This window comes from Urocitellus parryii, chromosome 7 (genome assembly GCF_045843805.1).
Source record: "Urocitellus parryii isolate mUroPar1 chromosome 7, mUroPar1.hap1, whole genome shotgun sequence".
In the NCBI taxonomy this organism is placed as follows: domain Eukaryota; kingdom Metazoa; phylum Chordata; class Mammalia; order Rodentia; family Sciuridae; genus Urocitellus; species Urocitellus parryii.
The window spans coordinates 117,022,690-117,048,111 of record NC_135537.1 but is presented as its reverse complement, the minus strand read 5'-3'; the positions used below and the strand labels follow the sequence as shown (position 1 = coordinate 117,048,111).

At 39.0% G+C, this 25,422-nt stretch overlaps 1 pseudogene; it reads left to right on the top strand.

The window, feature by feature from the left end:
- The first annotated feature begins 708 nt into the window (after positions 1 to 708).
- On the top strand, positions 709 to 21,554 carry LOC113178410 (serine/threonine-protein kinase ULK1 pseudogene; annotated as a pseudogene).
- Positions 21,555 to 25,422: the final 3,868 nt, after the last annotated feature.

Sequence of the window (25,422 nt, the reverse complement as noted above, 5' to 3'; positions counted from 1 at the left end):
AATAATAAATCTGAGACAATGTAATTCATCTACTGTGAGTAGATCTGCCATCAAGAAGTGGTGAAATGATTATTGGTTCAGACATGATTAGAACCAAGAAGAACTGGTAGAATTGGAAAAATCTTCAGCCACAATTTTCTATTTTCCATAACTATCAGTCATAGCAATCCATAAGGCATTGAGAGAGTCATTCCGATGAGAAGAAGCATTTCAGAATCATTGCGTTTTTAAAAAGTCTGCTACTGTTTCATTCTTTTTTTTTCTTGTGTTGATGCCTAGAAATGAAATCATGACCTAGGGCTTTCTAGGAATGTACTTCTAACTGAGCTACATCTTCATCCTTAGCAATTTTTTTTATAAGCAACACTTGAATAAAAATATTTGAAAAACTGCAAGATATATCAAAAAAGCCTTGATTTAAAAGGCTATTCTATAGTTGTTGCTTGAAGATCAAAGATTTTATTCTTATTATTCATAGGAATGACTATGAACTATAAAAGGTTATGGATATCTGATAATTCTGTGCCTTTTCATTTTAATCCTTTGCCTTTGAAGAGCCTTATCTGAATATTTTATGTTCATTATATCTTATTTCTTAGGTGTGGGACTTATGTCTTCTCCCATGAGTGGATTGAGAAATTTTAAGCTGGCTAACCCCAAGGAGGTTCAGATAAAAAGAAGTCTTATAAACAGGAGTGGTTTGTCGAAATGAACCAAGTAAGCATACAGACACCAAGGCAAAGGCTCCTAGAGCAAGGCTTGGGTGTGGCCTCCAGACGGTGGCTTTGCCTACAGAGCCAGCAGGGTTTTACATAACAAGGAGCCTGTTTCACTCCAGCAGGAAACCCAAGTCCAGACGACACCCTGCCTGCAGAGGATAGCCAGGTAACAGTCTGACTGCCTCTTTTCTTTCCTCTTCCACTGAAAGAGACCCAGGGCAGATGTTTTCCTCATACCCTGAATTCATTAGACTTATTTTCTCCAAACCATGCTGCAGAGGTTGAATTGCCCTCATACATAAGTTGACTCCAGATCAAGAGAAAGAGACAGCAGCATCCAGCTATTGCACCTAATAAAATGTGTTCAGTGGAAATCACAAGAGAAATTGGATGAAAAATCCTAAATAATAAGAATCCTCAGGAACCTGCCCTGGAATTCCAACAGATGTTACAGGTCATGGGGGTGGGAAGATGCTTTGGGTTTACTATTTTTTTAAAAAAATCATCTTTACCTTCAATCATTACTTCATCCCTGGTTTCAGATGACTCTCATGGGATTTCATCTCTCCAGGAAAAAAAAAACTTGTTATTTAGAGAAAGTGATTGAGCTTAAAGGCAGCACAGAGGCCAGGGATTGAGAATCTGATTGGTTTCAGCCCTCAGGGGCCTCACTCCCTTCTCCTCTGAACCATCTCCTCCCAGTACTACTTACTAGCCCTGTTCATAATTATCTGCTGTCATGATGCTATTGCTTTTGGCAATAAACACTTTGCACATTGCTACTGTTTTTTGCCAAGACAGCATGCCCCACTCAGATTTATGATATAAAAGATACAAGACTAACTTTCACAGCATAGTCCATTCCATAAAAGAAAGATATTTTATATATATAAAAAAGTCTTGCCTTTCACCTTGCCCACTTCTCTTCTTTTCTCTGTATCCAGGACAAGCTGCAGAATGTGCAAGTGGAAATGGGAAGGCTTTTTATGAAGAAAACAGCAGAGGCTTAAACGGATATGTGTTTGAAATCTGATTTGAGGTCTATTTTTCTTCTTGTCACAACGTACTTTTATGTCTTATTGAGAAGAAGAGAAGGAAGAAGAGAAGGAGAAGAAGGAGGAGTAGGAGGAAGATGAAGAGGAGAAAGAAGGGGAGCAGGAAGAGAAGAAGGAGGGAGGAGGAGGAGATAAAATCAGAATAAAACCCAAACTTCCATTGGTGCCCAGTTTTCCTCTCTACCATCTACTCTTTTTGTCCTTGAGCACCTCTCCCAAGCATCCATCTTATCCAAGTCTACATAGCACAGAACACAATACTCTTTAGAATCAGATGTACCTGGATTTGATTGTGCAAACCTCTTCATCTCAATTTCCTTTGTGTTAAATAAGTAAATCAATAGCATAAAAACACTTTTTCTGGCTGATAAAGGACTCAGAATAAACCTATGCTGCAGTCTCTGTTATACGATTAGCACTTTAAAAAATGTGAGCTTCTTTCTTTCCTTCTCTTCTATCCTTCTGTCCATAATGTTTTCCCTATATACTAACAGAACACTCTGGTCCATCTTCTCATTGAGCTACCTTAAAATGCTACTGGCACCAACACTTCTCACTTATAAGTTGCCCGTTTCCTCTTTAAAAATCTCTCAGAATGTTATTCTGCCTTCTTTTGTTTTGAAAACTTGACCACAGTTAGAGAAAATCAGGTATACTTGGTCAATATATTGCACTCCTTTCAAGTGACAATCTCATTTTAATGAAAATGGAGGCAATAATTGAAAACAAAGTGTTGAGGCTCTCAAGTGAACTAGTTTGGCAAACATTCATTGTATATCTACTAATGCACAGCATTGATATAGATGAGGAAGTAACAAAGATATGAAATAAAATTGTTTTTTTCCCTACATAATTTGTAGTCTAGAGTGGATGGCAGACACATAGAAATGATTAAAAGACTGAATTCCAGGGAGTGCTAAAATAGAAGTTGAATCAAGAGTCATGGGAGAATGTGGGAGAAGGAGATGAATTCCAGCTGGAGAAATATAGGCAGTTCATATGCTTCTTTGGGGCATATTTGAACTAAATTTTTAAGCATGGGGTTTGGGAATGGCATGAGGAACTTGATCAGAGACCCAGCTGCTAAATAATGCATAATGCTTTTGGAGAATAGCAAGTAAAACATGGGAGTTGTAATGGCTATTATAGGCTGTGAATAGCAAGTAAAAGCAGAAAATAACATTATAAAATTGGATTAAAAACAGTTGAGAACTCTTTATGGCAGTTTCAGGCATCTGAACTTTTTAATTGTAGTAGAAATCCATGATCCTATAGCAGGAAAGGTCATGATTGTTGTCATATAGCAGAGAAACCACACTGGTAGTGAATTTGTATTGCAAATCGAAGAGAAGCTGGTAGTCAAGTGACAAGTAGAAATGCTCACTGTAATTTGGATCCACAGTAACAAGGCAATTACTGTCAGGGTAATGAGGTGGCAGAAGCAAGCAACAGATGGCAGGAAATTTTAGGAGGCAGAGACAGCAGGGCTTGGCTTTCACCAAATGCAGAAAATGCCACAACAGGAATAGTTGAAGATTAATCCAAGTTTTGTTTAGTTTTGTTTTCCTGGAAGATGAGGATGCCATCAGTGAAATGGGTAAATTATGAGTTTGGTTGAGGGTTCGTAAAAAATACTAAATACTATACAGGCAGAAAATTCCTGATCATGGACCACTTTAAATTCTCTGGATCACAATTTCCTCATCTATAAAATAGGCACCATTCATGTTGTGATTATCTCACTGGGTTGCTGTGAAAACCGGGCAAAGTCATGCATGTGGTGTGGCGATATTTTCTCAACTGTCAAATCTATTCCCAAAGTGAGGAATCAATAGAACTCTTCAAATTCCCCTACTTTTGCCATAGAGACAACTTTATGGCAATCAGCATGGAATTCCCTTCCCACAAAACAGCACCCTGACCTGTAGCAAGATTGTTTAGAAAAGAAGTCTCAAGAAAATATTTTCTAAATAACACATATTAAAATATGATTTAGCAAACTCTAATTTTTCACTGCCAAAGCCTTCTGGATTTAATCAGCTTCATTTAGAGGTTTAGCCAAACAGGTTTTCAAAATGGAAAAGGAGAACAAAAGCTATTGTTATGGAAGCCCAAAAGGTTTCTAATTCTTGCAGAATAGAAGGGCTTAGTGTATGAAATGAGGCCACTTACTTGGCTGGGCCTAGAATGTGAATTAAATTTAGAAACACCAATTTTCTGAAACTATGTAATATCATTGTAGAGGGGTTTGATATGTGTACACAACTGTCACCTCTATGCATTAGTTCTCAATTAGTTGATGGAAATCCTGAGACTAGTAAGAGGATCACCAAGATAACCTACTGAAATATCATAACAGCACCTGATTCTCTGTTGGAAATATAAGCAGCTGAAGGAGGAAGAAGCATATGGTAACATGCTGCCTCACAGACATGGCATTAGGACATGTACTTGTCCTAAGTCCAATTACAATATTAAATAAATGACATATTCCTCACCCAGTTATGTATGTGTGTGTGTATTTAGCCCATTTACTTGTTTATGTCCAAGAGTTATCTTACAAGGAATTAAAGTGGTTTTACAGTTAGCAGTAAAGGACAAAGGACATAGATGAGGAAATGTGAACAAATGGAAAGTAAGAACAAATTACAAATATGGTGATAGTATCACAGAACTGGGGCCTTCTAGGAAATTGAGGCAGCCTGAAGGTCCCCACCTCCCCTCAAACCCTAATTCTTTTGATCAAGTTAGAATGATTTCAGATATGTCACTCAGAGTAACAGGCAATGAGTTTATTGAAAGAATAGGAAAAGGAAAAGGGAACTGTATGCACAAATAACTGAGACAGGAGCGGCCTCAAATGAATCAACAGCTGTCTTTACTAAGTGTCAGCAAAATGGCACATGGCACATTGTCAGGGGAGAACATGGCACAACTGGTTACAAGAGGGGTCTTAATGAGAGTTGATCCTAGCAGAATGTTTAGTGTGAATTAATCATAAGATGGAGGAGAAGTAGTTTTGGCCAACAGAAACTAGTTGTGCAGGTTAAAAATCTAACTCAGTAAAACAACTATAAAAGCTCAAAACTCATTCTAACCCAAGGAAATGGTTGTAAAAGCTCAAAACTCACTGTTACTGGGATAAACATTCAGAATAGAGAGCTCATTTGTTTGCCTTCCTCTCTAGGACTCAATGTTACTAGGAAAGGATAAAAGCCCAGAAATTGATACTCATTGCTTATCTTCTTCCCCTGGATCCACTGTTACCCAGAGATTCACTTTTTTGCTTTTTTTTTTCCTTCCAGAACTCACTGGAAATGGGAAAGGGTAAAAGTTCAGGGCCCAGTGCCTAGTACCCACCTCCTCCTTTCAGGATCCATTGCCACTGGGAAGGGATGAACCTGTGTCTTCTTCACCACCCCCCTCCTTCCTGGCCACTGTGTCCTCCTTTCTTCCTGGGGGCTGTCTTGGGGAATGTTATTTATTATATCCTTCAAGGACACTATATATAGAGAGAATGTGTCCTCTCAGAGAGGAAAGGTACAGAAAGCCTCTGGTGTACTCCACGTTTATTAGGGATCCCAGAGAAATTTCCAGAGAGTCCCCACACAGATCCATCTTTTGACTTTTGACTGACAGCAAGACGACATCAGACTTTCAAGTCCCCACTGCCATGACAACTCTAGGTCACTTTGACCTATGCTGACCAGTTCTAATTGAATTCTTAACCACAAATTCTTACAAATTTTATGGCTAAGAGGAATTATCCTTATCTCTCTTTTGAGTTTTGGGATCTAGTCTATGAAAAGGATCACAAAATTTCCTCCATCAGGGTAACTTGTGTTTCTCTTATCAACATTATTTAGGTAACAGGTATTTTACTGAGGAATGTGACTTATCCTGTCCACTTAAGGCAGGCAGGGCTGTAAGTAAATTACTTCTGAGAAAAGAAAGTATTGGGGGGGGGGTCAACACAGTGGGCCCATTTTATAGAATTATTCCATTAACTTTGTGTTCCCACCACTTACATCTGTCTGTCCCCTATTGATAGCACAAAGCAAAACAAAGCACCATATATTCCTGCCAGATTTTCGAGCTAATTCTGGCTTTAGATTTCTTGGTAGCCAAAATAATCATCAAAACATGCTCTGTGTGCATGAATATTCAGAAAACATGCAGCTACTTCTGGTGGGAAGATTCAATCTAAGTTTTGCTATGGCCCTTTGCAAAGGCAACACCTTGGAATATCTGGAATATCGTGGATGACATCTTCCACATCTTCACTATGTTTATCACAGAAAGTTTCATATGACTGTTTTTATTTTAACATTCCTGAAGGACTAAAGGCAACATCCCAATGCATAAATGAACAGTTCAGTATATATAAAGATGACTTTTAACACAAATGACAAACTTGAGATTCAGACTATAAAGTACTATGTGAAAGTGAAATTTCTCAAAGTTGAAGCTGTTCTGTGAATATGTGGGATATCTTTGTGAAATATACATTGTATGCTTAGAAGTAAAGGGACATGAGCATGTAGGTAACTTCTGCTAACATAGTTCAGAGGAGAAGAGAAAGAGACCAGAGAGCAAGTGATAAAGCAAATGTTAACAACAGGTGAATCTGATCAAAATCTATTTTGATGTTAAATATATGATACTTATCTTACAATGTTTCTATAAGTTATTTCTGTAAGTTTTTTTAAAGTCATAATTTTCATTAGAATTGAAATGCATTTTTGGAAGTTACAAAAATAAAAAAAAAAAATACCCTTTTGATTCATATGTAAAAATTTTACTTTTCTGGCCTTAACCTGTTTTTGCAATTTTTTCAAGACTATACTATCTAGGAGAAACATAAAGTAGCTGTAAAAATTCATATTTATTGTAATGAACTTAGTTGCTGTATAAATACTTTTTATAGATAACTAAAAATGAATACTTTAATTCATAAATGCATAAGTTTTAGAATTTAGAACCAAAAAAATAATAACAAAACCACTCATGATGTTATCACTTACATACTTTGTATAAATATCTATTTGCACAAAAATATAATTATTGTATAATATGAATTTAAAAATCTGCTTTTTGTAATGCAAATTTGATATAAATAGTTTTCTATAAAATTTAACCCTTTAAACAACTGTATATGTTTCATAACTGTAATAATCTCTTGCTGTTTATTTTCTTCTGTGAAAATTATTAACTGAACTGTTATACATGGAGTTGGAAACTTTGAAAACAGCATAACTATTTGGTAAATTTTAGAATTTTCACATAACGTCATTTAGAAAGAAAAATTCTTCCTGAATTATTTAAGCCAACCAGAAAGGAAACCAATAAGCTATAAGTGATCCAAATTGACTTCTATGCATCTGTTTAAACAGAAGAATTGATGGGTAATGGGATTTCACCTTACTATTTTTTTTTCCAATACAAGTCAATAGCAGTGCTGGAGCAATTAAAGGCATTTACGTGTTTTATGGAAACTTTTCTAGTGAACAGAACTAGAGTTTTCAGTTGACTTTCTGGTTTGGTTTTTAGATGAATTTAAAATTGGAGTTATATAATAAACAGTAATTTGAAGCATAAACGGAGAAACCTTAAAAATTTAATGAGTTCTTTGATTCTTTTGTGCCCAGCTAAATCTTTTATGTGAGGATATTGGAGAAATAAAATTTTATAGAAAGTTATCATTTCTATTGGGGTCCTAGAGAATTTTATCTATAGAGAATTAGAAAAAGAAAACAATAAGACCCCTTTCAGCTGGGGAATAATTGCTAAATTTTCATAAACACCAGACTATTCTTCAAAGCCAATGAAGCATTTACTATTACAGTCATTTAAGGTGAAATGGGATATTTTCTTTATCAGGAAGCCAAGTTGGAAAAAAGCAAGTTGTGGTAACGTCTCTACAACACAATTTCATGAAATTGAGAAGAAAAATATATTTGGGATAACTTTAGTCAGGAACAGAATAATGTGATTTTATGTTGGAGGTAATTTACCTAATTCAGTGTATCTTTCTGGCTTTGTAGGTCCTTGAAAGACTTTAATGTTTACAAAATTTCTAATTCACTTATTTTTTTTTTGCTCAGAGACTATCCCTCAAAACAATCAGACTTCTGTTTTTACTTTGCTTGAAGACTGGAAAAAGGTTAGTAAATGCAAAATTTTGAAATATTTGTGTTGTCCTGTTGCATCAACTTCTTTCTAATCACATTTCTTATTAAATTCCATTTCCCCAAATACCACAGAACTATAAATTTTTCTACTGATGGTCTATATTTATACTGGGGACCTCAGGGCCTTAAAATCCTGAAAGAAAAGATAAAAGAATAAATAACATAGTCAGCAACCATATATCTAATACAATTTAGTTGATTTCTCTCTGAAAATAACATGCCACAATTCTGTGAAGTTCTAAAACTATTTTAAAAAAGATAATTTTGGGTCCTTTCTATGAACTAAGTATATAATCATCTGCTTCATCCATGGGAAGAACCAACACAAATAAAGTTTTCATTTTTTAAGTTCTCTTAGTGAATACTGGAAATCCAAATGCCTAAAAGGAGATTGTATTCTGTTTGAATTCTTGGTCACAGAATACAAGTTGCAGAGAGATATGTGATGTGAGCCATGGGCAATGAGATAGGCTATGCCAGACTGGGTTTAGAACCCAGGACTTTGCTGTCTCTCCAAGTAAATATTTTATGCCATTCCTGATTTTAAATTGGGAATTTCTAATAAAATATAAAATAACCACATACAATTAGAAAATTTTGATACACAGCATGTTAACAGATGTTTGGAATTTGGCTTTCAAAATATTTTTTCCAATAGTTCTTAGACTGAAAATATTTTGGTTGGCCTGGAAAATATGTATCATTTAAAATATAATTATTCTGTAAACTCCTTTTTGTTAATTGGATTTATTGTATTATTCAATTTAATTTGATATTATGTACTCTTTGGAGCAGTGAATTTGGGAACAATTTGTCTCATTGATTGCTTCTCCATAGTGTGTGGAGAGTTTTTGGATGTCTTCCTTTTGTTAATCAAAAGATCTTAGAGATCCTGGTATGAAAACTGAAAACAATTATATGACTAATTAAAATAAAAATATTTGCATATTTATCTCAATATTTAGAATTTTGTTATGTTTGTTTTCTTGTCTTTTCTTCTTTCTTTTTTTTTCTACTGGGATTAAACCCAGGGGCACTATACCATGAGAAACATCACCAACAGTTTATATTAAGACAGGTTTTTCTAAGTTGCCAAGCCTGGCCTTGAACTTGTTTTCCTTCTGTCTTAGCTTCCAGAGTCACAGGGATTATAGGCATGTGCCACCACATCTCTCTAATAGTATTTCAGGTGAAAAATTTTTTAAGGTATGGTATTATTCAGCTAATCAATCTTTCATTTTACATATAAACATAATAGAAACTTCTTGATAAAGACATTTCAAAGAGGGAAAATATCATAGATTCATTTATCCTAATTTTTATTAAATATGATTTATTCTACAAATAGTATTTAATAATACCAGAGGGAGTAACAAAGAAGAGAAGGAAGGAAGGAAGGAAGGAAGGAAGGAAGGAAGGAAGGAAGAAAAAAGTTACCTGTAACTCTTACCTTAAATCAAGTAACTATCTTCAGTTTTCACCTTATCCTCTATATATGAATAGTATCATAACTGTGAATATGGGTAAGTGCCAGTTTGATTCTGGAAAGACACATCATCATAGATACCGGCATAGTTTTGAGTATTATAATAATTTGTATGACTATCATTTTTAATATCTTTTTATTGTTGACCAAACTGAAGAAGACTGCATCACATAAAACACTTTATCTGCTGGGCCGGTGGCACATGCCTGTAATCTCAGCAGTTGGGAATGCTGAGGCAGGAGAGGCAGAGGCAGGAGGATCATGAATTCAAAGCCACCCTCAGCAACAGTGGGGAGCTAAGAAACTTAGTGAGACCCTGTCTCTAAATAAAATACAAAATAGGGCTGGGGATGTGGCTCAGTGGTCAAGTGCCCCTGAGTTTAATCTCTGGTACCCCAAGAAAAACAAAAAACAACAAGCAAAAAATACACTCTATCCTTGGGAATTCCATTGTTTTCCAATTTTTGGTAATGTAAGTAGTACTATAATAAATATATTTAAGTAGTTATCCTTTGCTCTTATGTAGGGCATAAATTTTCAGGATACACACATATACAACACAGAAACATGGTTCACAAAAAACCAAAGTTTTTTGGCTCCTAATTATATAGATCAAATTGCTTTTCAAAAATGTTATACCAACTGATGACAAGATAGACTATCCTTAAAATCCTTAAAATGTGAAACAGATTATAATTTAAGGCAAGTTTTATTATAGGGATAATGTTATATTTATGACTACATGACTGCAGTGATTATATTTTACTTTCCACAAACATATAGAATTAGAAAAAAAGTAGCTCACATCGTTCACATTTTATTCCCCAATTCTCTTAATAGTGAATATTGATATGGTGAAGGAAGTCATACAAAAATGGAAGAAACCTTTACTGTATATTTAGGTTGGAGATTATAATTTTCATAAAATATAGAATGAACTATAGAGTCTATGGGCCTCACATGGCTCAGGAAGTTGTTCTGATATTCTGACAAAGCATTTTTGGTCTGATGGGTGGCTAACAAAAGCATTTTGGGCAAAATTTAATATTTAGCTGTTGTTCTATATAAATTCACCGTAATTTATGTGAAACTATTTGGGGACTCTTGTACATCTGCTTCTGAATGTTTTCTATCAAGTTGCCAAAGAATAGTTTAGAAAACAGAATCGTTTTTATGCAGACATTGATAAATGTACAAGCATTATAATTCTTTCCTGACAATTCTTAGCTATTCTTTTTTATGTTTTATGAAAAGGCATTGTTTTCATGATCATCACAGGAAATCCTTCAGCAGAAATCATTCATTAAACTAGGTCTATAAATCCTCTATTATTTTCTTCCAGTTCACATACAAGGTCATGCAATTATATACAAATTTAACTTTTCAAAATTACTTTAACATTCATTTTTCTACCTCCACTACCTCCTCTCCTCTGCAGTACTCAGAGGATAGTGGAACTTGGTCTTACCTCCTCTATTTAAAATTTGAAGAAACAGAGGCACAGAAAATTTAAGCAACATAGTTAATGCCCCATAATTGTTTGGTGGCAGAAAAATGATAAATGCACTGGTGTTTTTGATTCCCAGACCTTACATCATTTCCCAAAATGAGTTTTCTGGAATACTAGAGTTCTGATAAATGAAAACAAGCATTCTAGTAAAATAAGTGTTTCTTGGTCACTGTATAATATAATTTCCCCAATACCAGTGGATTTTTATAGAAATCACAAGATATTAAATGTCACTGAGGTCCTATAATTCAAAAAGAATGGTTAACCTGGCATTACTCAACTTTTTTGTTAAAGAATGTCTTGCAAAACTCACCACTATTTCACAGTACACACTTTGGAAAATGCTGAATTACAGCATATGTGAAAGCCTTACTTCCTCTCAGGACTGAGATTATTTATACATCTTGAATATACCCTTTATATATTTTGTTCCTCAGAAAGTCTAGAAAATTCTAGACCTCAAAGTAGAAGCTAAATATACATTTGTTGACTGAGTGATAAAATCTAAAATATGGGCATTTATAAGTAGAGGCCTAAACATTGTTTGGATGTATTTGTTGAAATAATGAAGCAGTTTATTGAAACCAAAAGAGAAGGCAGGATCTATTGAAAAGTTTCTACCAGCTGGAACATTTAATGCACTTAGGGATAAACATTAGGAAAGAAGGCAATGACATGAATAAATCAAATAAATTTATAAGTATGTTTTGAATGTGTATTCAGTACCTATTATCTTATAGCTACTACAAATGCTTTCTCAATCTTCCCCTAAATTGAAAAATAGGTAATGCTGCCATTGAATAATCAAGTCACTTAACAAATAAGGACATGCATACTCTTTTTGATTTCCAATGGAATTAATGAAGATGCCACTAGCCAGGAGTATATGAATAACAATGAGTTGAACTCTAGCCTTGGAAGCCCAGCCATGCAGTTTAAAACAAACCACACATCCCTAGTGTCCCTTTCCTCCACAAATTACTCCTCTACGCAATCCAACTCATCTGGAGAAGGTAGTAGCACTTGGCAAGTTAGGAAAGTTAACATGGACTCATTTATTTCAGCCTTTACATTAAACATCAGTGTCAAGCTAAATATTATAGTAGCTTCCTTGGACTCAAAACAAAGTGAAGACTTTGGCTTTGAGATTTAAAAAAAATAAAATAAAAAACCAATCCCCCAAATTCAATAACATTTTGAAATGCCAGAGTCATCTTGTTTCAGTTATTCCAACCGATAAATATAACTTGAGGTTCTATGACTAAAGAATCAAAAATAGTCATTGCTATCCCCAAAATACCTTGCCATACTCACAGGTGTCCAATGTTGGTTAAAGCCCTTTCAACTAAATGAAAGCCCAATGGTCCCATTGGTCATTCATCACTGACAATTTGTAGAGGTGTCCCATGCATATTTCACAGCTATTGTGAAGTACTGCTTGATTTCTGCCAAGATCCCAGGAGGACTGAATTACTGTTAGTCGTGATTCCCCAAGAACTGGTAGAACTCCTTCTTGTACAACCAAGCTAATATATCTTAATAACAGATTTTCTGCCAGGGAAAGTCCAGGTAAACCTTGATACCAAAACATTCCTTATAGTTTGATTTGGTATCAACTGAATCAGAGTCTTCTATGGCTTTACTCTATCATTTTTGAATAATTTCCCACCTCAGGAGAAATGGTCATTGTCCTTTAAACTTAACCACACAACAATCTATTGCTATTACTTTTATGAACCTATCTGGAAAGATTTGTAATGTGAGCCAGGAGAGCCTGTTTCATTTAAGAAAAGGGAAATGGCTTTTTTTTTTGTTCCAAATTTGTATCAAAATATTTGCTAGGGCAAAACCTTTCTTGTAACTTATGCTGTCTGGTTCCACAAGTGGTAACAGTAAATAATTTCCTCCCTTTTATTATTATAGGAGGTTGAATTTGGCACTTTGCCACTGAGCTACAAACCACATCCCCATTTTTAATTCTTTTTAAAAAATTTTGTGACAGGGTCTTGCTAAGTTTTTGACACTGGCCTCGAACTTATGATTATCCTGTCTCAACCTCTCCAGTGGCTAAAATTACAGGTGTGTGCCACTACACTGCTTTGATTTCACTTTTCATGTTATGTGCTTCTTTTAATTGCTTTTCTATATGCTGCTTCATTATGCTGCTATCAATTTGAGTGACCTCCTTTATGACATCTTCCCTAGTTTCCTATTGGCCCTTTTTAGCAATCAAGTGTTTTAAGACTAACCTACACAATGAAACTCTGTGTTAGTTTACTTGCTTAATGTTGTTTTTTTTCCATCTTCTTTCTTTCATTCCAAGTATAGAAAGGCATTTAGTGCATGAGTTCTGGATTCAGGATTTTAGCAATCAAATCATAACTACTAGACCTGCCAAAAATTCTATGACCTTGGACAACTTTCCAAACTTTTCTGTGCTTAAATGCCTCATCCATATACCAATGACCATAATAATAGAATATTTTGAATATCATTCTATTCATATAATAGAATTTCCCATGCAATTGTGTAATAAAGATTAAATACGATAATTAACACCCTTAGTGTAGTGCCTGAGATTGCAGATGTTCACGTAGAGTTATTGGTATCAATTCTGGCTTCTAGAAATTAAGACCCATATTTTATGCATCATCCATCAAGTTCAAGTTCTAGGAAGTGGCAGAAATGAAATTCTTCCTTAAGTAAAGGTCCAAGCTATAAAGTGGATATAGAATATGTTCAAAGAACAATAAAAAATCACTAAAAATGTTATATTGAAGTTTCACACTCTACCTAATAAATGTGTTATAACCAGGCAGAAAATGAGTGAAAGAGCTACAGTAAGAATGGGAAAGACTGCAGCATTAAGACACAGGTCCTTTAAATGTGAAGAGGCTGCAGCATTAAGTTTTAAAACTATCTTACTAGCAAATATTTTGACCTAAGTTAGAAACAGGAGTAGGCCCAAATAAGCTATTGAAGTTCCCTTTTCTTAAGTGAAATAGGCTGTCCTGCTTCATGTTACAAATCTTTCCAGATAGGTTCATAAGAGTAATAGCAATAGATTATTGTGTGGTTAAGTTTAAAGGACAATAACCCTTGTCCTTTAAATGGAAAGAGACTGCAGCATTACATTTTAAAACTATCTTACTATTTCAGCTTTTGATATAGACACCCTGAAGCTTATCATCACAGATTCTTAGCCATTCCATCTCAGATTCTTCCTTCCATGTGGGTGCTTCAGTTTCTACAACAAACATTTTATTTCTGTGTCTCTTTCTGAATCCACTTTTCATTCCAATCTACCCTGCTTCCTCACCTGAAACTTCTCAGATGACTCTTCCTTTTATCTTAGGGACTTTCTCCTTAAAGTCTGGCAAGTGGACCAGTAGCAACAGGAGAGTATTGTTTTGTTCTTTGTAATTATACATGACAGTAGAGTATAACTGGACTTATTTATACAAACATCTTATTCTAATTAGGATCTAAGCTTTGTGTTGTACACCATGTAAAAATTCACTGTGATATATTCCGATATGTATATAGAAAATTATGTCAGAATCATTCTGCTGTATTTCCATTCCTTTCCCCCTCTGTTCTGTTAATTTCCCTTTGTCAAATCTACTGAAATTGTATTCATCCCCTCCCCTGCTTATTGTGTGTTAGCATCCACATATCAGAGAGAATATTAGACCTTTGGTTTTGAGGGATTTACTTATTTTGCTTAGAATAATAGTCTCCAGATCCATCCATTTTTTTCGGCAAATATCATAAACATACATTGAAGAAAAGAGAGAGCCTCTTTAACAAATGATGCTGGGAAAATTGGAAATCCATATGTAACAGAATGAAATTTAACCCTAATCTTTACCCTGCAAAAAACTCAACTCAAAGTGCATCAAAGACCTATAAATTAGACCAGAAAGCATACATCTACTAGAAGAAAAGATAGGTCTAACTCTCCATTATGTTGGTTTTAGGAACTGACTCCCTCAATGAGCCTCCTAAATGAATGCAAGAAGTAAAATCAAGAGTCTATGTAAACTGGATGGTATCAAACTAAAACACTGTTTCAAAGAAAAGGAAACAATCAAGAATGTTAAGACATCTACAGAATTTGTGAAAATCTTTGCCTCATCCACCTCAAATAGAGCATTAATCCAGGGTATAAAAAAATCAGAAACCTTAACACCAAATAACCCAATCAATAAATGTTCGGAGAATCTAAATGAGCATTTCACAGAAGAAAAAATACAAATGGTCAAAAAATATATGAAAAATTGTTCAACATCTCTAGTAATTAGAGAAATGCAAATTAAAACTATGCTGAGGTTCCCTGTCACACAGTCAGAATGGCAGCGATCAAGAATACAAATAACAACAAATGTTAGCAAGGATATGTGGGAAAAGGTACACTGAAAAATTGCTAGTGGGACTGCAAACTGGAGTGACCACTATGGAAAGCAATATGGGAGATTCCTCAGAAAACTTGGAATGGAATTACCATTTGACCCAGCTCTCTCTCTCTCCTTGGTATATACACAAAGGACTCTCAATGAGAGTCTTAGCCTGCACCACAGCTAATTTTTTTAAGTTGGGATGTTTTTTAGCAGCATCTCCAGGATCTTCAAGAACATTTGGGTTTGAGAAGCAGAGGAAGCATGTCTTAGGAAAACTCTTACCCCTTTTACTCTAAATAAAATCTTTGCCCCTCTGTGATGAGATAACCAAACAAACCCAGTTGTATTTTTTAGCTCATGAAAACATGCAAATGACTATCCTCCTCTTGGCCATGTAGCCTCTTCATAAGTTGTAAGAAGGAAAAGGCTCACCTTCTTTCCAAGCTGTGTCTTGTTTTTTATACATAAAATTAGATATCAGAGACCAAGCAGGCGATTTGGTTCAGTCTTAGAAGATGGCCATTATTACCAATTGCTTCTGCAGATGAGTTTGAACATTTCAGGGTCAACACTAAAAATCACATTTCTTCTCTTATCCTGCATCTCACTATCATCTCCATATTGATGATCTTCAAAATGACTGACCTCACGTTCACTCTACATCAGCCATGTTAGTATTATTTATCACTTCCAGTTCATATTTTTTTTCTCCCCAATTAAATCTATATATTTTTAAGTCAGAGACATGCTGGTAATGCTGCAGGGTTTCAAAGAACCCACCACAGTACTTGATGAACTATAGCTCTCAATTCAGGCCTCTGGTTTGATCAGGTAATGATGAAATATTTTTTTGTTGAACTCAGAAACTTTCAAAAACTTGGCATTAGCACTTGGAATTGTAGTTTTTACTGAATATGATGGAGAACCAAATGTTTTATTGTCATTATCATCAAGTGTGCATTTCTCATGTGATCATGTGGCTTATATATTTTTATTGGAAAGAAGGGATCTTTCTGTCACAGTAACAAACACCTTGTATTGCATTTTAATACCAAAAATTTAGTGTAATGAAAATGGTGTGGAATCAGAAGTGCTTTTTTTCAAGTCCCTGAACAGTCATTAGCCATGTGATTGAATTCAGCTACCAACTATTTTGAATCCAGCTACTAACTATTATTCATCCTGTTTCCTTGTGTGAAAGAGAATGATGATAATGTCAATCTCATAGTTTAAAGAGATGATGGGTAAAAATAAACCACTTTGAAACAACAAAAAACTATGTTTTTCTCAATCCATTACTCTAAATTATGATCTTCAATATTGAAATTTTTATCAATTGTCTTTTAAGTGTGGTAGTATTTAATACTAATTCAGCACTGCTTTTTTTAAAAAAAGTTTGGAATTAGGATATTTCTATATAACTACTTGTTCTTTCCATCCTCCAAGTGAAACATGAAAATTTCAAAATTAACAAGGGTGTTGGGCAATGATTCAGATGACTGCAAAAGATTAAAATTCTTTGAAAAAAAATGAACTTGGTGTTTAAGCCTTGTTTAACAGTTTGGTCTTTGAAGAAAGAAATGTGTTGCTTGATGCTGGGAATGATGATAAGGCAATGCTTATTTTCAATTATTTCCATGCTTCTGGACTTTTCTAAGAATGTTTATCAAAAATATGTAATAGATTTAGATTTATATAGTGGAAATAAAGAAGGGGAAGAAAGAAGGAGGAAAAGAGGGTGAGAAGGAAGAAAGGACCAAAGAAGTCCAGGTATGAGTTTTGGCATTGATTTATGCTGCTGTCAAGTGTTACAAATATATAGTCAATTTGCTGAATTAGTCAATGTTTTAAAATCTCTATTTTAAACATTCTGTCCTTCCTTGAAAGGATTTCTATTTTCTAAAGGAAGCTGAGGCAGGAGAATTACAAGTTTGAGGCCAGCCTGGGCAATTTACAAGACCCTAAGCAATTTAGCTACACCCTATCTCAAAATTAAATGAAAAAAAAAGTGAAAAGGGCTGGGGGTGTAATACAGTGGTAAATCACCCCCTAGGTTCAATTCCTGATAATAATAACAATAAAAATTAGTTTAAAACACATTATAGTATGTTAATAAGTATATTTATGTCTATGGTCTATCACAATGAAAACAATCCAGTATGATTTGACTTCTGGATAACATGGAATGTATAATTCATAAAAGTAAACTTTTCACCAATTTGCACAATTAATAACAATATTCACATAACACATTAGGCTTTTCTAATATTCTGTCATAAATACAGATTCAAAGTCTTCAAATATAAAAAAGAAAATCAAGTATACTAAATCATTTAAAAAATTTCAATATTTTTATTACACACAGATCTTTACAACTTGCACTGATCATAAAAACAATCAACACACTTATGTTGAAAAGTGCTAAACACCATAAATTTCTATTTATTCCTCTATTACTTTTTTCTTATTCTGATTTCTTATTCTTCCCAGGGCTATAATTTTTTTTTGTTCTTCCGCTAAAGGAAGGTTTGATTTTACACAGAGGATGGGTGAAGATTTTGAACTGAGACCATCTAAAGTGTTTATTCCAAGAAGCATCCACCTGAGATAATTACCCAATTAAGCTGGTTACATTTTTAGACTTTGTCCATTGTACCTAAACACTGTTAAAAGTACTAATCTGAGAAGTCTTATAGCCTTTGATTTTTGTGTGTTGTTTGTGTGGGGTAAGGTAAAATCTTATCATCATTATCAATCTGATTGTTGTTGAATGCCTCACTTGATAAAAGGACCTAAAAAGCTTCTTTTCAACTGTCTGTTCTGAATGTTTTGATGCTAATATACATCATATATAAGCCTTGTTTTCATTTCTTTATTCTGTATTAATCTTTCTTATTTGAGTTAAACCCATATTTCAGTCAATATTTATACTGAAATTATAATTTTTCCGTCAAGCACTAAGCTCTGCAATATTATGTCATAAGCATTGTTTCCCTGGCTATGAACTCTTATAAAAGATAGTAAGAGTTATCTTATAAAAGAAAAATTTGATGACTGCATTAAATTCTGTTAAGAATGTACTTAGAACAAAAACAAAGAATGCGCCCCGCGCTCCGGCAAGGACCTGATCGGCCACGGCGCCTTCGTGGTGGTCTTCAAGCACAACCTGGAGGTCGCAGTCAAGTGTATTAACAAGAAGAATCTGGCCAAGTCCCAGACACTGCTGGGGAAGGAAATAAAAATACTCAAGGAACTGAAGCATGAGAACATTGTGGCCTTGTATAACTTCCAGGAGATGGCCAATTCCGTCTACCTGTTCATGGAGTACTGTAATGGTGAGGACCTGGCTGACTACCTGCACACCATGGGGACCCTGAGCAAAGACACCATCAGGCTCTTCCTGCAGCAGATTGCAGGTGCCATGCGGCTGCTGCACAGCAAGGGCATCATCCACCTTAACCTCAAGCCCCAGAACATCCTGCTGTCCAACCCTGGAGGGCGCCGTGAGAATCCCAATCACATCCGCTTCAAGATCGCTGACTTTGGGTTCACCCGGTACCTCCAGAGCAACATGATGGCAGCCACGCTCTGGGGCTCTCCCATGTACATGGCCCCTGAAGTCATCATGTCCCAGCACTACGATGGGAAGGCAGACCTGTGGAGCAGCGGCACCATCGTGTACCAGTGCCTGACTGGCAAGGCCCCGTTCCAGGCCAGCAGCCCTCAGGATCTGCACCTGTTCTAGGAGAAGAAGAACACTCTTGTGCCCGTCATCCCCCGGGAGACGTTGGCACCCCTGAAGCAGCTGCTCCTGGCTCTGCTGCAGAGCAACCACAAAGACCGCATGGACTTCGAGGAATTTTTTCGTCACCCTTTCTTGGACGCCAGTGCCTCCATTAAGTCCCCGCCCGCCAGTGCCTGTGCCCTCTTATCTGAGCTCAGGGTCTGGCAGCAGCTCCAGGAGTAGCTCCACTTCTCATCTTGTCTCCTGCCGTCCCTAGGGAAGATGCCCCACATGCAGAAGACCCTCACCTCCCCAGCGGACACGGCCGGCTTCCTGCACGGCTCCTGGGACTCTGCTGGCAGCAGCAAGGACTCTTGTGACACAGACAACTTCGTCATGGTCCCAGACCAGTTTTCAGGGGACCTGGTGGCTGAGGTGGCCTGTGCTAAGCCCCCACCGGATAGTCTTCTGTGTAGTGGGAGTTCCCTGGTGGCCTCTGCCGGCCTGGAGAGCCACGGCCGGACCCCATCTCCCTCTCCTTCTCCCACCTGCAGCAGCTCCCCCAGCCCCTCTGGCCTGGCTGGCCCATTCTCTAGCAGTTGGTGTGGAGCCTCATTGCCCATCCCGGTCCCCACCCAGGTGCACAACTACCAGCGCATTGAGCAGAATCTGCACTCTCCAACTCTACCCCAGACGCCCTGGTCTTCTGCCATCTGCAGGTTGGGCAGCACCAGCCCCCTGGGTTTTGCTGGAGCTAGCCCATCTCCTCCATCCCACCCTGAGGGAGCTGTCCTGGCCAGGAAGCTCTCCCTGGGTGGAGGCTGGCCCTACATGCCATCTCCTCAAGTTGGAGCCATTCCTGAGAGGCGGGGCTGGAGCAGGACACCCTCCCCACAGGGAGCCGAGATGCCTGCTGGAAGGTCCCTGCATCCAGGCTCCTCCGTGGCCGAATACTCCCCTTGGGCCCCAGGTCTTGGCTGCGGTCTGCACAGCGCCACCCCCAACCTGTCCCACTTGAACGTTGTTCGGCCCAAGCTCCCCAAGCCCCCTATGGACCTCCTGGGAACATATTTCAGCCAACCACAAGCCAGCCCTCCCCAGCCAGTTCCTTTGCCACAGCCCTGCCAGTCCCTGCGTGGCTCGCCCAAGCTGCCTGACTTCATGCAGCACAACCCCCTGCCTCCCATCCTGGGCTCTCCCACCAAGGCCATGCCCTCCTAAGACTTCCCTAAGGCCCCCAGCTCCCAGAAACCTGCTGGCTCTCCTGGCCCGGCAGGATGTGGTGATGACCACACACACACACACACACACACACGCACACACACACGGAATCGAACGCTGTCCGATCTCTCAGAGGTGGGGCCCTTTCCGGGGCTGCAGCTGGGCTCTGGCCTGCTGCCTGCCGAGGACAGCAGCGGCCCCTTTGGCCTGTCCTTCAGCACTTTCCGCCTCACCGACCTGCTGCTCAAGGCTGCATTTGGTACCCAGGCCTGCGACTCTGGCAGCACAGACAGCCTGCAGGAGAAGCCCATGAAGATTGCACCCTCTGCTGGCTTCGGAGGGAACCTGCACTCAAGAGCCTGGGCTGGGAGCGAGCAGCCCCTCCCCAGTGGTCTTCACTGTGGATTCTCCCCCCAGTGGGACAACATCGCTCCAGGGACCCCGCACCAGGATGTTCTCAGTGGGCTCTGCTGGCTCCTCTGCCCGTCACCTGCTGCCCGGGGCCTGCAGTGAGCCTGTCCCTGAGCTCCCTGCTCCAGGCCATTGCTGCAGCTTTGCTGACCCCCCTCTGTCAACCTGGACGGGGCTGTGACCTTTGAGGCCCCTCATCACCCAGAACTCATGGAGAAGGAGCACACAGAGATCCTGCACAGCCTTACTTCACACTTGCCTTCCTCCAGCTTGTCCTGGAGATCACTACCCTCAATGGCAGTGCCAGTGATGGGGCCAGGGGCCCTGAGTGCCAGCCTCAGGAGAGCATGGTGGCCGACCAGATCAGCCTGCTGAGCCACGAGTGGGGCTTCGCAGAGCAGCTAGTGCTGTACTTGAACGTGGCTGAGCTCCTGTCCTCGGGCCTGCAGACCTCCATTGACCAGATACGGGCCGGCAAGTTCTGCCTCTCATCTACCGTGAAGCAGGTGGTCCGCAGGCTCAACGAGCTGTACAAGGCCAGGGTGGTGTCCTGTCAGGGCCTGAGCCTTGGACTGCAGCGCTTCTTCCTGGACAAGCAGCGGCTGCTGGATGCCATCCATGGTGTCACCACTGAGAGGCTCATCCTCAGTCACGCTGTGCAGATGGTGCAGTCGGCTGCCCTGGATGAGATGTTGCAGCACCTGGAGGGCTATGTGCTGTGCTACCACAAGGTGTTGCTGCATGCTCACGGACCAGGCAGACATTGAGAGCATGGCCAAGTGCAAGCTGTGCATCAAGAGAAGGCTGTCGGCCTTGTTAACTGGCATCTGCGCCTGACCCACTGCAGCGCATGCTCATGGGCCAGGCTGCAGCACATGCTCACAGACCAGGCAGACATTGAGAGCGTGGCCAAGTGCAAGCTGTGTGTCGCATCAAGAGAAGGTGCTCGGCCTTGTTAACTGGCATCTGCGCCTGATCCACTGCCTGGTGTGCTGTGCTCAAGGGGCTGGACCCTCTCTGCGAACCGTGCGGGGTTGGGTCCACGTGTTGGTCAGACTGTCAGGACAGGCCTGCCAGCTGTGGCTGATTGATGGTGCTGAGTCTGCACCGCAGGCCCCTGGGAGGGGCACTAAGTGGAGCCATGGAGTTCAAGCCCCACCATGTGGTGTGTCTCCTGCTTCAGAGGTTGCTGGTCTTTGCTGGAGGTGGATTGCAGGGTGCCAGGGACAGCTCCCTCCCTCTGCAGGATTTCCAAACTGGTCCTCTGTGGCTGCCTCCCATGGCAGGCACAGGCTCCGAGTGGTAGCAGGTAGTGTTTGTGGTACCTGCCACCCTCCAAAGCCCGGGACAGCACTGAGGACAGGCGGGGCCCTGAGACAGCATTGCTGTGTCCATGCCAAAACAAGCTTTTCCTCAGGGCTCACTGGCCAGTCACTTGCCCAGAAATAATGGTGGGTCCTTGGGTCTCCGCCCTTCTCTATAGGAACTGTCCCTCTGAGACCACCCACCCAGCTCTGTGGGCCACCTGTGCACTTTATGCTGACCGCCTGGAGAGCTGCATGGATGGTGCAGACTGCAAGAACCCTCTCCTGCTCTGTGGGGAGCATGCGGACGCGCATGGACAGCCGCGAGCTGTGGATACGCACATAGGTGTATACACATGAGGAGACCCGCCAGTGTGTGTGTGTGCATGGCCTCCCCAGCTCTTGGTGTGGTCCTGGGAGGAAGATGGAACCGCTGCCCTGCAGGGGACGCTGTCCATGGGCTGAAAGGCTCTTAGGGACAGTGTGAAGCACCGAGTTTCCCAAACGCAGAACATATGTCCTCTTTTACACTTTACTCCTAAAATGTGTCTTATTTTTCTGCAGTTCTTTCTTTTTCATTGTTCAAAGAGAGAACTTTAGGTGTTTGAGGAATTGCTCTAGAAGGTGGGTGGGCCTGAGATTTGCTATGGGTGCCACGTCGTGGGGCGCAGGAGGTGCCTGACGGGTGCCATGGTATGGCACGGCCTTCTTGCCGGGCACCCACTGCAGTGTGGGTGGTTCTGGCTGGCTGCTCCCCACCGTCCTGCCCTGAGGCCACAGGATGGGCAGTGCCCAGCCTCCATCCCCACCTGAACATGGTGGGCAGGGGAGGGTGGACCTTCTATGCCATAGGAAAAGTAACATATGCAGAACCTCTCCGGGGCTTTACAGCCGGTCCTGATGACAAGGCTTCTTTCCTGGTGGCTTCTTGGATGGGCTGAGCCCTGTCTCCCAGGGCCCAGGGTGTGGTGTCCTCAGGGAGCCCTGCCTGGGCCTCCCTAGTCTGCCCACCCTGGCTTGGCTCAGCTTTGCCAGCCTTACTTGAATGTATCCCTGAGCATCCACGGAGGCAGATGTGGGTCAGTGGTGCCCACGGTATAGGTTCAGAGGTCATGTGTCACATGCACCGAAACTGTGTGGTTTTCCTTGCAATATTTGAAATGTCGCCACTGTGCTTGCACGTATGAGAAAACCCCCACCCCTGTCTCCCTCATCACCCAGGCTTCCCTTCTGCATGTCCTGTGTTAGTATTTATTGCTTTATGCCGACAGGTACCCAGAGCCGCCACAGACTGGGGCCATGCCCTGCCTGCTGGCCCCTCCTGGTGCCCACAGCTATGGCTGTGTGTGCTGTGAATGGATGCTGCCATCCACGAGGTGGTGCTCAGGCCTGTGTCTTGTTAGGGTGAATGTGTGAGTCCTCCCCTCACCTGTGTTGTGTGCCTTGAGGGAAGAAAACTTTGGAATTACCCCCCCCCAAAAAAAAACTAGCAATATTAAAACATGTTACTATAAATACATTTATAAATAAAACATATTATAAATATAAGACATTTACAAATAAAACATATTATAAACATGTTTTATAAATAAAACAGAATAGGATTGGTGATTAAAAAGAATAATAAGAATCACAAAGGCATGTGAAAGTTCTTTTATAAGTCAGGTTATTCAAAAAAATGGAACAAATGTTTGATCACCTGGGGACAAAAGAGTAACTTATATTTCTATTTCATGGCTTATTCCAAAATAAATTCCAGAGAAATTAAAATTCAATATAAATAAATGAAACAGCAAGCCTACCATAATATAATATTAAATATTTGTAAGACAATACTTTTTAAGAGTTGCATATCTGGTACCAAAGGCAGAAACCATAAAGGAGATTACTAATGTGTTTAACATAAAAATGCATAAGATGTAAATATCTCTAAAACTAACATTTAAAGGTTAAAAGCATGATCTTCAGAGGTGTCAGAAGTCACCTTTGTGAGAGGGAGTGACTGAGAACCACACAGATTTTAATAGACCAAGGAGACATGAGGTCTAAGTGCCATGTGTTATCCTGAACTGGATTTGGTATTAAAACAAAAAAAAAATACATTTGTGGAAAAAGAATAAAATCCAAGCACTGCTATTTATTTAATAGAATTCCAACAAATTTAATATTTTAGTTTTCATCATTGTTTTGTGGGTTATATAAGATGTTAACACAATGAGAAGCTGGATATACAGTAGACAGGAGTTTTCTAGATTGTTTTTCCATCTTCTATAAATCCAAAGTAATCTTCAAATAAAACTGGAAAAAAAGAAAGTTAGATAACAAGGTGGAAAATTATTTTTAAGTTATGACTCATGAAAGATCAATATCCTTAATTTTTGAATATCTCCTTCAAGTCCTTATAAAAAATAATGCTCTAATGAAGAAAGGATTGAGTGATACCAATAGAAATCACACACACACAAAAACAACCATAAATGGATAAAAATATATTAAAATGTTCAGTCTTAATCAAAAAACGCAAATTACATAATGTAAAGCTTTTTTCACCTAAGAAGTTGGCAAAGATTTCTTTAAAACATTTAGTATAATCTTAGGATATGAGAAAGTGTAAACATAAAATCTAATCATCTCAATATTTTTAGTAATATATCCAAGTTTCCATCATCTCAGTGATTTATCTTAAGACTTTTAACTCTCAACAGACACAAAGTTTTAGCAACAATGGAGCAGCACCAATAGTAAGAACAAACATTGGAAACAGTTTCTAAATAGATTCTAACATGAGACAGATAAAATAAATTATAATTGTTCCATTAATGGAATAGCATGCAATCATTTTTAAATGACATTACATGAATAGCCCAGCACAGAAGGATTTTTATATGAAAAGACCAACACAGAGGGATTTTTAAGGCAGGGATTCTTCTCTACATGATACTGCAGTGGTGGTGTAGGTCATGCACATTTGCCCGGACCCAAAGCACATACAGAGCAATTGAAAACGTTAAGGTAAACCATGAACTTTGGGTGATCACTGTGTGTTAGTATGGATTCAGTGATTATAACAAGTACACCATTCTAAAGGGGCATATTTCTAATAGGGGAGGCTAAGCATGAGGAATACAGGGGGAAGGTGTGCCGTCTTTGTAATCTCTGCTCATTTTTTTCTGTGAATTTAAATCCGTTTCAAAAACTAAAATCTATTTTTTAAAAATATCATTACAAAGAAAAAAAATAGTGACAGGAAACACAATAATATTTTTGAAATGCACAAATTCTAACAGAAACCTTTTCCCTTGATTGTGTCATGCTTTTCTGTAAAAAGAAATAATTTTTTAATTTTAGGTTTAAAAGAAATAGAATGCTGTGGCAAGGAGGACAAGAGGACACAGAAATCA